Source organism: Emys orbicularis, chromosome 2, assembly GCF_028017835.1.
Source record: "Emys orbicularis isolate rEmyOrb1 chromosome 2, rEmyOrb1.hap1, whole genome shotgun sequence".
Classification (NCBI taxonomy): Eukaryota; Metazoa; Chordata; order Testudines; family Emydidae; genus Emys; species Emys orbicularis.
Window position 1 is genome coordinate 264514139 of NC_088684.1, and position 12390 is coordinate 264526528.

The following is a 12390-nucleotide window of genomic DNA, read 5'->3' on the forward strand; positions in this document are numbered from 1 at the left end:
TGAAGAGATCCTGGCTGTCGGGGAAATCAGCGTTGTAAGCGCTGTTGACTGCCTCGTCCTCCTCATCTCCTTCCTCATCTTCCCCGTCCGCTAACATCTCTGAGGAACCGGCTGTCGACAATATCCCATCCTCAGAGTCCACGGTCAGTGGTGGGGTAGTGGTGGCGGCCGCACCTAGGATGGAATGCAGTGCCTTGTAGAAACGGGATGTCTGGGGCTGGGATCCGGAGCGTCCGTTTGCCTCTTTGGTCTTCTGGTAGCCTTGTCTCAGCTCCTTGATTTTCACGCGGCACTGCATTGCATCCCGGTTGTATCCTCTCTCTGCCATGGCTTTTGAGATCTTCTCGTAGATCTTTGCATTCCGTTTTTTCGATCGCAGCTCGGAAAGCACGGACTCATCGCCCCACACAGCGATCAGATCCAAGACTTCCCGATCAGTCCATGCTGGGGCCCTCTTTCTATTCTGAGATTGCATGGCCATCTCTGCTGGAGAGCTCTGCATCGTTGCCAGTGCTGCTGAGCTCGCCACGATGTCCAAACAGGAAATGAGATTCAAACTGCCCAGACAGGAAAAGGAATTCAAATTTTCCTGGGGCTTTTCCTGTGTGGCTGGTCAGAGCATCCGAGCTCGGACTGCTGTCCAGAGCGTCAACAGAGTGGTGCACTGTGGGATATCTCCCGGAGCTATTACCGTCGATTTCCATCCACACCTAGCCTAATTCGACATGGCCATGTCGAATTTAGCGTTACTCCCCTCGTTGGGGAGGAGTACAGAAGTCGAATTTAAGAGACCTCTATGTCGAACTAAATAGCTTCATTGTGTGGACGGGTGCAGAGTTAATTCGATGTAACGGTGCTAAATTCGACATAAACTCCTAGTGTAGACCAGGCCCTAGTGTAGCTGTTAACAGTAGCCTGTTGCTCATCCTCTCTGTGGGACAGCCCGTAGAGGGTGATGTTACTGACTCATGCATACAAAAAAAAATACTTTACACATTTTAACTGAAGTCAGTAGTGAAACTCCCATGACTTTGGTGGTGCAGGATCTGGCCCTCACTTCATATTCTAAAAAATACTTCAAAGGGCACCTTGGCGATCTACCAAAAACCAGTCCTGCCATACACATAAAGATAATGCCTAAGTGGGGAATGATTCCTGAAGGAAACGTGTTCACTAGACTATTGATGGGAAGCAACCACCAGCGGTGGGAAGGCAGGCACAGCCAATTCTAGCTTTTTATTCTAACCAATATTGGCAGAACGCTTTTTGACCTGTTCCCCTGCTCTATTCTTCATGCACTTGCCCTCACAGCCTGCTCCCATTCCTCACACGGGTGCAGCTCTTGATATGGAAACATCCATTGCACATGTTGTTCTCATCATAACTTTTATTATACTTAATTCCGTACAGGGGATACTGGGGAATCACTGCAGACTAGCATCACTTCTAATGAGTGCCTCACAACCCCTGTTATACCTCATTCCCTACAGGGGCACTGGGGGATCATATTAACATCACATCTAATAAGTTAATCAGAAGAAGCAGTCTAGAGAATCAAAGTATTTGATGCTGTCTGACTTTATTATTTGTGTTTACATTAGCACCTAGAAGCTGCAACTGAGATCAGGCCCCCATTGTGCTAGGCGCTCTATAAACACACAGTGATGGTCCTTGGCTCCAAAACTTACAGTCTAAATAGATAAGGTAGAGAAAGGATGAGGAGAGAAACAAAGGTGCTCCTATTAGAGAAGGTACCTACAATGCCATACCACCACATGCACAATTGTATTGTTAATACCGTGTACCCCAAAGGTTTTAACCCTAATTCAATAAGGTTTAACGTAACTCCGTAAGGCTTATCTTAATTGCATAAGGTTTGTTCAGGATATTGTCAGTCTGCCACAAGCTCCACCTAGCCTGGTGCACAGCAGTCCATCTGTCCACAGAGTCCAGTTCAAGATCTCTGTCCCTGAACAAAAAAGTTCCGAAACCTGCTGACCTTGCTGCGTTCAGAACTAAGTGCAGAGCGCACACATTTCACCCAAGCTTTCCATAGTGGTGCCCTTGCACTCGCCTCTGTTCAGGAATAATTTAAAAATTATTGTGTCCTTTGCTCTTTACACAACACATATACTATGAAGGAACCACAAGGGCATGGTGGGGTCCAAATAGTCCTGTTTACTGAACATATGTAGCATACAAGACCTAGCTACAGATATACATTGCAGCTCATTAGGGTTCTGGTGGCTTCTGAAATATAGAAGATAGGGAGGCCACTAGCAGGCTCACAAACAATGTAAAGGGACACTCCGACACCCTACAAAAACCTAAGCCTCTTGCTGACAGGGAAGAAGGGCAACAGCTATCTCTCTCCTTTCTTTACTGAAGAGGTGCCCAAATGCTGTGGTGATGGACACCAATATAAGACCATAGATTTTTCCAGTTCTGAATGGAGGAAAGTGGAACTATCCACCTGAGATACATCTGTGTGGTAACATATGACAAATGCTAACTTTTTAATGCTGACCACTGTTTTTGGAGTAACAGCCTGTTTCCTGTAACTGCTTCCTAATTAATAGCTTTAACTATCTTTTCATCTAATATGTTGCTAGACTTCTGTTATTTTGCATTATATTGCTGCTTGAACTTTTCATCTAGTCTTGAAACATACTGAATTGTGTCAAACACATGAATGTAATTAGGCAATTTTATAAGTGTCAGCAATTGTCTGTATCTGGAAAGGTCCAAAATCTAGTTATGTGAATCTTCTTTTGATTCAAATGAAATTAAATGAATATTCATGTGCATGTACATTTGCAACTTTTGCCAGAGCCGTTGCTTTTATCAGGCTATCTTTTGCCTATGATGTGAGAACACAAGGTGCTGTCTCAGCAAAAGGACTATTAGATGCTGTTTCAAACCAAACACAGGTAAGGTAATACTATTAAGCTGCCACCTTAACTGTATGCTGAAGTTCAAGGATCAAGGTGATAATGGTCATTGTACAAAATTTTTTTTTTTGCTGTAGCCATCCAAGATTTATAATTTTAAGGAGGTGATCTTGCCTTTTTATCAACTGGGGTGTCATTTTTCCAGGATAACTAGCATAAATTGTATGTATATTTGTGTGTTCCCTTTTTTGAAAATGAGTGTGTCAAAAGGTATCAGAAAATTATATTAAAGAAATTTAAGTATAGCTGCATAACATTATTATCATTTGAGGTCAGGAGGAAATCAGTTTGTTTATGGTACATTGTTTGATTTAGCAGCTGAGTGACTCATACCGAATTGAAGATTTGTTGCTACACTGAATGCTAAATTAAAAAGATAAGCTATGCTGTTAGTTCAAAGATAGTGCGTAGGCCGGGACAAATGGATGCCAAAATCATGAAGACAGTTAGTGAAGTTTAAATTATAAAAGTCTGAGTTAAAAGCTGTGATTAAATATGGACAGTTCCTCACTAATCACTGTTTAGGCTAGTTTTTTCCCTTTTGTTCCACTCTTCACTTTGACAGACGCTATCTGATGGGACTAAAACATAGCTGTAAAGAACTAAAGGAAAAGCAAAACACGCGGTGCCTGATTCAACGATTACTTACATTGATCTTATACCTGTGTAACTTTGTTGACATCAGTGAAGTTATGCTGGTGTGAGATCAGAATCTGGCCTTTATAGTTCCTTCCTGAAATGACATGTCAGTAAACAGATCCATCCAATTACTTATTTACAGTATCTGTTTCTTGAAAGGCATGGGAAGACTCGTGTAGCTCTTTTCCATGGAATTAGTTATACCCTTTCTGTGTTTAACATGCCCACCTGTTATAGGAACAAATGCTTTTGAACTAAGCATCTGCCATGGGTTGAGTTATATTTTACATATATAATTTGTTAGGACTAGGGATGGGTGAACACATTGAGATAATTTACAAACTAGCCTGAACCTTTGGCTTGATTGTTTTATGTGTGAGGAGGGCAGGGGTGAAAGTAACTTAAAAGACTTACTGGTACTCCAGAGTCCTTGGGAGGGGTAGTGGCTCAACTGGAAGAGGCGGGGCCTTTAAATCCCCAGGCACTTTAAATCAGGATTTAAACGGCCCGGGGCTGGGGCTGTGGTAGCAGCAGCTGGGAGCCCTGGGCCCTTTAAATCACCCCCGGAGCTACCAGCTGCAGAGGCTGGGAGCCCCGGGTTGATTTAAAGGGCCCGGGGCTCTACTGCAGTAGCGGCAGTTGGGAGCCCCTGGCCCTTTAAATCACTGCCAGAGCCCCGCCGCTGCTACCCCAGGGCTCCAGCAGCAGGGCTTGGGTGGCAATTTAAAGGGCCCCGGAGGGTAGTGGCAGTGGGAGTCCTGAGCCCTTTAAATCACCACCTGAGCTGCGCTGCCGGAGCCCCGGGGTAGCAGCAGCAGCCGGGGGCTCGGGCGGTGATTTAAAGGGCCCGTGGCTCCGGCTGACGCTACCACCCCGGGCCCTTTAAATCGTCCCCGGAGCCCTGCTGCCAGAGCCCTGGGGTAGCGGTGGCGGTGCTCCGGCGGCAAGTTAAAGGGCCTGAGGCAGTAGCGGCGGCCGAGCCCCTGGCCCTTTAAATCGCCGCCTGAGCCTTGCCGCCGCTACCCCAGGGCTCCGGCAGGCTCCGGGGATGATTTAAAGGGCCTGGGGCGGTAGTGGCTACCGGAGCCTCAGACCCTTTAAATCGTCCCTGGTGCCCTGCTGCCGGAGCCCTGGGGAGGCGGCGGTGGGGCTCTGGCGGCTATTTTAAGGGCCAGGGTGGTAGCGGCTGCCGCAGCCCCAAATCCTTTAAATAGCTGCCAGAGCCCCGCCACCGCTGGTTGATTTAACGGGCCCGGGGCGGTAGCTGCGGCTGGCGCCCCGGGCCCTTTAAATTGCCGCCCAAGCCCCTCCGCCGCTTTCCCAGGGCTCTGGCAGCAGGGCTCTGGTGGCAATTTAAAGGGCCTGGGGCTCCAGCTGCTGCTGGGAGCCCCAGGCCCTTTAAATTGCTGCCAGGGAAAGCCGATCCGCCCCAGTACGGCGCACCGGCTCTTGCTGGTACGCCGTACCGGGGTGTACCGGCTTACTTTCACCTCTGGAGGAGGGGGATTTTTAAAAGATTGATTTAAAAAAAAATCAAATTCAGACATTTCTGGTCTACTTCAAACCAAGTGCAGAAAAATAAATAATGACAACATCAGGAGAGAGGCTTGACATTAAGCCTCTCTCTTGACATTAAGTGGGGAAGCTTGCCAAGATCAAAGGCCCCCTACCCCACTATCAGCAGTCCTTGGTGATCCAAAACCCTCACAACGTCACTTATATGGCCCAGCAGGGTTCATCGTGTGCATTGTGCAGAGTGGGTTTCAGCCCACCAGTGATTTCCTAAGAAACCAGATGTTGGTCTCAGAGGACCTCTGTGGGTTAAGCAGTCGGGAAAGTAACTGAAATACTTCCCTGGTGGATTGTATTTTCTAATAGACAACCTATCCTAAATTCCAAAACCAACTCTCTGTATAATTTTTCATGAGTGAGGTATTCAAATACTTGGATGCTAATATCTAAACTGTATTGTTAACTTTATTCACCTAAATTTGGGTTATTGCTGACTATGCACTACATGTGTCTTATGACTTTTAAAACAAACTTTTTATTTCTGGATAATCTAAGCACTATACCCAGATGTACAGACACTCTTTTTCTTAACCTGTGTATTATATAATTTTTTAACATTAGCTTTAATAAAATTTTTAAATCTGGATTCTGTACAGGTTTTGTGGCAGATGAACTCCAGAATAGCTCTGATCAGAAATCTTTTGGCAAAACGTTTTATTTGACAGAAAGTTCCTTTTTGTCAAAACATTTCAGAAAAATTGTGTCATTTTCAACAAATATTCCTGTGGAACAAAACATTTGGAAAGAAAAAAATTTGGTTTGGAAAATTTTCATTTTGGATTTCAAAATTGTATTTTTAATTTTATTTTGTTTCATTTTTATATTATTTTTACATTATGTCATGATATGCACTACTACAGAAATACCATAGTGTAACAGTTGAAATATTCTATTTTATTTTTATATTTATGTATTTTAATTATATAATTACATACAGCTCTCTCTATATACACACTATTTTATTTTAAAAATAATTAAAGGCAGTTGCTACTTAGCCCTTATTGAAACATCTTATCTCTTCTAGATCAAAGTGTTTTCTGTTTATGTTTTAGTGAAAAAAAATTTGACACAAAATTTGTTGAAATTTCCTGTGAACTGGAAATTGAGTTTTGACCAGCTCTGATCTTGAAGGGCGTGTAGGAGATAGCTGCTTTCTGTTCATCTCCTCAGGGTTAAGGCAAAGCAGCTGGGTTTGCTGAGAGCAATTCAGAGCAGGTGTGTTTCATTGCCCTTACACAGCCAATTTTAAAGGAACAAATAGAAGAGTTCTCTCACTTTTTAGGAGAAGGAGTTAAAAGACTTGGCTCAAGAGAGTCTGAGTGCCTATGAAAAGGGGCTCATGTTTCTTCCTTACTCCCTCTTCTGTGAGGGGAGAGGCCTCTTTAGAAGAGTGTATATGTAAATTGTTTGCTGAATCAGTTCCACCAACCCTGGATAAAGATTTCTCTGAGCACAAAACAACTGTATGCTGAAGCAGCTAATCTATTAATCTTGTTTTTATTTTGTCCAGGGGTGGTAAAAAGCATGTAGGGGAAAAACTCTGGACTCAACTAATATATTTTACTTTGGAATGACAACTACCTGTAAATAAAAGTGAAACTCTAGAGAGGATCTTTCTTTGCCAAGCTTGGCCTCCTTGTGAGATGTCTGTTCAGCTGTAGTGACCTTAGCCCTTCCACAGATAGGAGATGAAGTTAAGGGTTCAAAAAGTAGGGCATCATTTTTACAGGAGTTTTAAATCTTTCCAATTATTACAAATAGAAACTGAACCAGGGAAAGATTTCTTTAAATACCTACAATGCAGTATTTCATATTGTCAGGCAGGATGGGAGAGGAAAATAAAAAGTCCTTTTAAGAGAGGAAAGAATATTTCCATAGCCAAGATATACTGATGTACGTTGCAATAGGACTACACTATACTTACTCTATGGGTGTGAAAGAGTGTATGGGGAAAAGAGTACTATCTCTTTAAGCGACAGGCTAGCACCTGTACCTAGGGGTAATCGACAAGGTTCTTCCCCACTCTGGGGCAGAGTTATATAAACAGAAACAAAGAGGAGGGTAGAAGCCAGGCAAGCTGCAGTTGCTCCCTGAGATACCTAGAGCAAGGCCTAGCCTGATTCAGAGTCTGAGATGCAGACTGTAAGTTTGGGAGCCCTTGACCCTGATTAAATGACAGTTTTAATGATTCCTGGCCTGAGGAACTGTTTGCTGTAATTATTCCTGGTACCGAAGCCCAGGACCCCGGTTCCCCTTTGTTGCAATAGTGGGGCTCTTCCATCTCATCACATGTACTAGTGCTCGTCATGTACCTCTGTCCTCTCCAGAGTCATCATCGTTAGTCATTCCAGTGTCTTCAATTGTTCAGAAGGTGCCTGTTGACTCAGAGGGATTCCTGCAGCAGAACATCAAAGATGGCCCATTGCTCCCTTAGCATCTGTTTCTTGCTCTGGCTGTGGCTTCAGGCTAAGCACTATGCCTCCTTGTGGCCCTGTGTGGCACCACAGGTGTGCTCTACCTTAATTTCCCCAGGTAGGGCTGAAATCAAGTCACTGTAAGCACCCAGTGCATGAACAAGCCAACACATTTTAAACAAAATACCATGTCACCTTGTAATCAGGTTTCTAGGCCAGGAATCAGTGTAACAAACACTTCCCCAGGCGAGGAATCATTACAACAGTTATTCAATCAGGCTACCAAACTTAGGCCATGTCTACACTACAAAATTATGTCAACGTAAGTTATGTTGGCATACAGTCGCCTCAATTATTACATGGCTTGTGCGTGTGCACTCTTTGCTCCCTGTGTGGGCCCTGCAAGCCCTCACCGGGAGCACTTGTATCAATGCAGAATGCAGAGCACTGTGGATAGGTATCCCACTGTGCAATTCAGCACTATCCAGTACAGGGTGTTTGGGGAAGTTTCCTATGGTATTGCAAATGATGGTGGAATCGAATCACCGGGACACTTTACCAACATCAACGCAGGCTGGTCAGGGAAGGTGCATGACGCTTGCATCTTTAAGAACACAGGACTGTTCAGAACGCTGCAAGCAGGGACTTTCTTTCCTGACCAGCAGATTACCATTGAGAATGTTGAAATGCCAATAGTGATCCTGGGGGACCCAGCTAACCCCGTGCTCCCCTGGCTCATAAAGCCATACACTGACCACCTCGAGAGCACCAAGGAGAGATTCAACTACAGACTCAGCAGATGCAGAATGACAGTTGAATGTACTTTTGGTCGTTTGAAGGGTTGCTGGCATTGTTTATGTACAAGATTGGCTCTCGAAGAGAAAAATATCCTAGTGGTTATAGCTGCCTGCTGTGTCCTGCATAATATCTGTGAAGCTAAGGGGCAAAAGTCTCCATTGGGGTGGAGGGCGGAGGTGAGCGGCTGTCTGCTGAATTTGAACAGCCAGGTACAAGGGCTATTAGAAGAGTTCATAGAATCATAGAATCATAGAATATCAGGATTGGAAGGGACCTCAGGAGGTCATCTAGTCCAACCCCCTGCTCAAAGCAGGACCAATTCCCAACTAAATCATCCCAGCCAGGGCTTTGTCAAGCCGGGCCTTAAAAACCTCCAAGGAAGGAGATTCCACCACCTCCCTAGGTAAAGCATTCCAGTGCTTCACCACCCTCCTAGTGAAATAGTTTTTCCTAATATCCAACCTAGACCTCCCCCACTGCAACTTGAGACTATTGCTCCTTGTTCTGTCATCTGCCACCACTGAGAACAGCCGAGCTCCATCCTCTTTGGAACCCCCCCCTCAGGTAGTTGAAAGCTGCTATCAAATCCCCCCTCATTCTTCTCTTCTGGAGACTAAACAATCCCAGTTCCCTCAGCCTCTCCTCATAAGTCATGTGCTCCAGACCCCTAATCATTTTTGTTGCCCTCCGCTGGACTCTTTCCAATATTTCCACATCCTTCTTGTAGTGTGGGGCCCAAAACTGGACACAGTACTCCAGATGAGGCCTCACCAATGACGTATAAAGGGGAATGATCACGTCCCTCGATCTGCTGGCAATGCCCCTACTTATACAGCCCAAAATGCCATTAGCCTTCTTGGCAACAAGAGCACACTGTTGACTCATATCCAGCTTCTCATCCACTGTGACCCCTAGGTCCTTTTCTGCAGAATTGCTACCTAGCCATTCGGTCCCCAGTCTGTAGCGGTGCATAGGATTCTTCCGTCCTAAGTGCAGGACTCTGCACTTGTCCTTGTTGAACCTCATCAGGTTTCTTTTGGCCCAATCCTCCAATTTGTCTAGGTCCCTATCTGATCCCTACCCTCCAGCGTATCTACCACGCCTCCCAGTTTAGTGTCATCTGCAAACTTGCTGAGAGTGCAGTCCACACCATCCTCCAGATCATTAATGAAGATATTAAACAAAACCGGCCCCAGGACCGACCCTTGGGGCACTCCGCTTGAAACCGGCTGCCAACTAGACATGGAGCCATTGATCACTACCCGTTGAGCCCGACGATCTAGCCAGCTTTCTATCCACCTTACAGTCCATTCATCCAGCCCATACTTCTTTAACTTGGCGGCAAGAATACTGTGGGAGAGCTTTGCTAAAGTCAAGGAATAACACATCCACTGCTTTCCCCTCATCCACAGAGCCAGTTATCTCCTCATAGAAGGCAATTAGGTTAGTCAGGCACGACTTCCCCTTGATGAATCCATGCTGACTGTTCCTGATCACTTTCCTCTCCTCTAAGTGTTTCATAATTGATTCCTTGAGGACCTGCTCCATGATTTTTCCAATGTGAAGCTATACACACATGGAGGTTTTGAAAGACCATTTTAATAGTGAGCCAGAATAGCATTTGTTGCTGCAGTGTGCTCTACCTGGTGTTGCTCTTTTGCAGCCCTGAATGAATCTTGTAGTGATTACTCTGTATGTAGGAATATAACATTGTAATATAATCTATTAATAGTGTCTGTGAATGATATTATGGGTTCTGTGACAAAGTGAAACAACACGAAATTAGTGCATGTCAGACATGCTCAGCACCAGCATATGTTGTGAACTAATAGAGATGAATTTTGTTCCAAAAAATTGAATTTTATCTGTAACATGAACCAGGCAATTAAAAAAAACATTTAAAACTTAATAAATTAAGGGAACAGAACTTATGAAAGGAAAAGAACACTCCATTCCAGGTACATGTACACCACCCATGGCTTTCACAGGTCAGTGTATGTGAAGCTGTGATCGTCTTTAATGTTCCCCGGGATGGAGTGGTAAGGGTAGTGCAGTGGTCCCTTGATGCCACGTGGAATGTTGAGGGAGGGCATAGGGAGGTCCCAATATTGAGTTCTGCAGAGGGAGGCAAGCATGGGATTGTTTAATCTGCAGGTCTACCAGAGTCTGCAGCATTTCAGTTTTCTGTCTGAGAAGTGAAAGCATCTCCTGTTGCATGTCCTTTTCCTTTTCCTGAACCTTTCTCCTCTCTGCTGTATCCTTCTCCAGGCTGTCTGCAAGCGTGATCCTCCGGGCCCTGGTTTTGTTCTCTGATGCAGTACTGGCTTGCAGGATCTCCTGGAACATGCCATCCCGAGTCCTCTTCTTTCTCCTTGTTATCTGGCTCAGTCATTCTGCAGGTGTGGAGGGAAAGACCCTAAATGCTACATTGGCAGCAGCTGCAGATAGAACACACAGAGGTATCATTGTCAGTGTATTTACAACAGAAATTGAAACTTAAGATACTGAAGTCACTTCCCTTGCACCTCGAGAAGTGCTACTTCTGCTTGGGTTTGATGGAGCACAGCACAAGTCACAGCACCAGCCTTGGTAAGTATGGCATTTGGGGGCGGTTGGGGAAATAAGGGGGGAGTAGCTCGCTGGCATGATTATAGTTGTATAGGGCAATGGAACTGAATACTGGCACCATTTTCTATGGGCGATGGTGATTTTAGCTGATATCTCACTCTGGAGTGTAACAGAGACCAACCAAGCACAACTGCTGCTGGCGTTCCAATGCTGCCCAGGCCCGTATGCTGCTAGCCTGCATACTGCAATGGTTCCTACTGAAGTAATCACTGAGTGGTGTGGGAAACTGTACTACTGCGGTGGAAGAAATAAGGCAGCCCTCCCCAGAAACCTTCGGCGGAGGATTGGAAAGTACCTCCATGAAATTCCCATCATGGTCTCTATGAAGGATTCACAGGACATCCCAGTGGACATAAACAAACTACTCTGCATGGCCCCCTCTAGATGGGAATAAAAAGCAAAGAGCAACTCTACCTCTCTTGGTTGTTTCACTACGTCTTCTAGCACAAGTATAAAAGAGTAAATCAACAGATGTGTCCTGCTACTTTGGAGGTGCCTTCCCTGTAATTTCAAAGCAAGTTGCATACTTATGAGAGTTTCCTTCCCCTGCATCAGGCTGTCAGAACTGACTGGACTGCTGCGGAGTCAAAAACATGTCCTGGCTCATTGGGCAACTGGATCCCCCAGTTGCCTGTCCCCCATACTCCTCCTCCTCTTTCTCATTCACCTCTTCCTTTTCATGGCAGGGGCCTGTGACTCGAACTCCTCCTATGTATCCACAGGGCTCTTGGGGGTGGTGGTAGGGTATCAGCCAAGAATGGCATGTAGATCTTTGTAAAAGCAGCAGGTCTGTGGCTCTCCACCAGATCGACTGTTGACCTCCCTGGCCTTCTGGTATTCCTGCCACAGCTCCTTGGCTTTCATGCAGCACTGCTGCTGATCCGTGTTGTAGCCCTTCTCCTGCATCCCTTGAGCAAAATGCTCGTAGATGTCCACGTTTCTACTGCTGGATCAGAGCTGTGCCTGCACAGCCTCTTCTCCCTAGCAGCCCAGGATCTGCAATATGTCCAGACAGGAGTGCATGGTCAGCTGGTCATTTGCACACAATAATGGAGAATTGCTAGGTGTGCTCACCAAGCCGGGCAATCAGGAAAAAGAATTTCAAAAATTCATGGGCATTAACGGGGAGGGGCGGCTTCCTGTCTACCAGACCCCTGGGCAGCAGAGTTCACAATCATGACCAGAGGAGAAGTCCCAAGGCAGAAGTGGGCAGGGAAGGGCTGTTGTTAGGTCTGAAGCTCCAGACCCAGCAGCAGCATTTCTTCAACTTCCCTCTCCACTGCCTCCTGCTGCTCCAGGACTCTGTCTCTCTGCTCTGGGGCCATACATGAGGGCAGGGCTCCATACATGGCAAGTCTGTGACCTCAGCCCTGAGGCTCTCACACAGA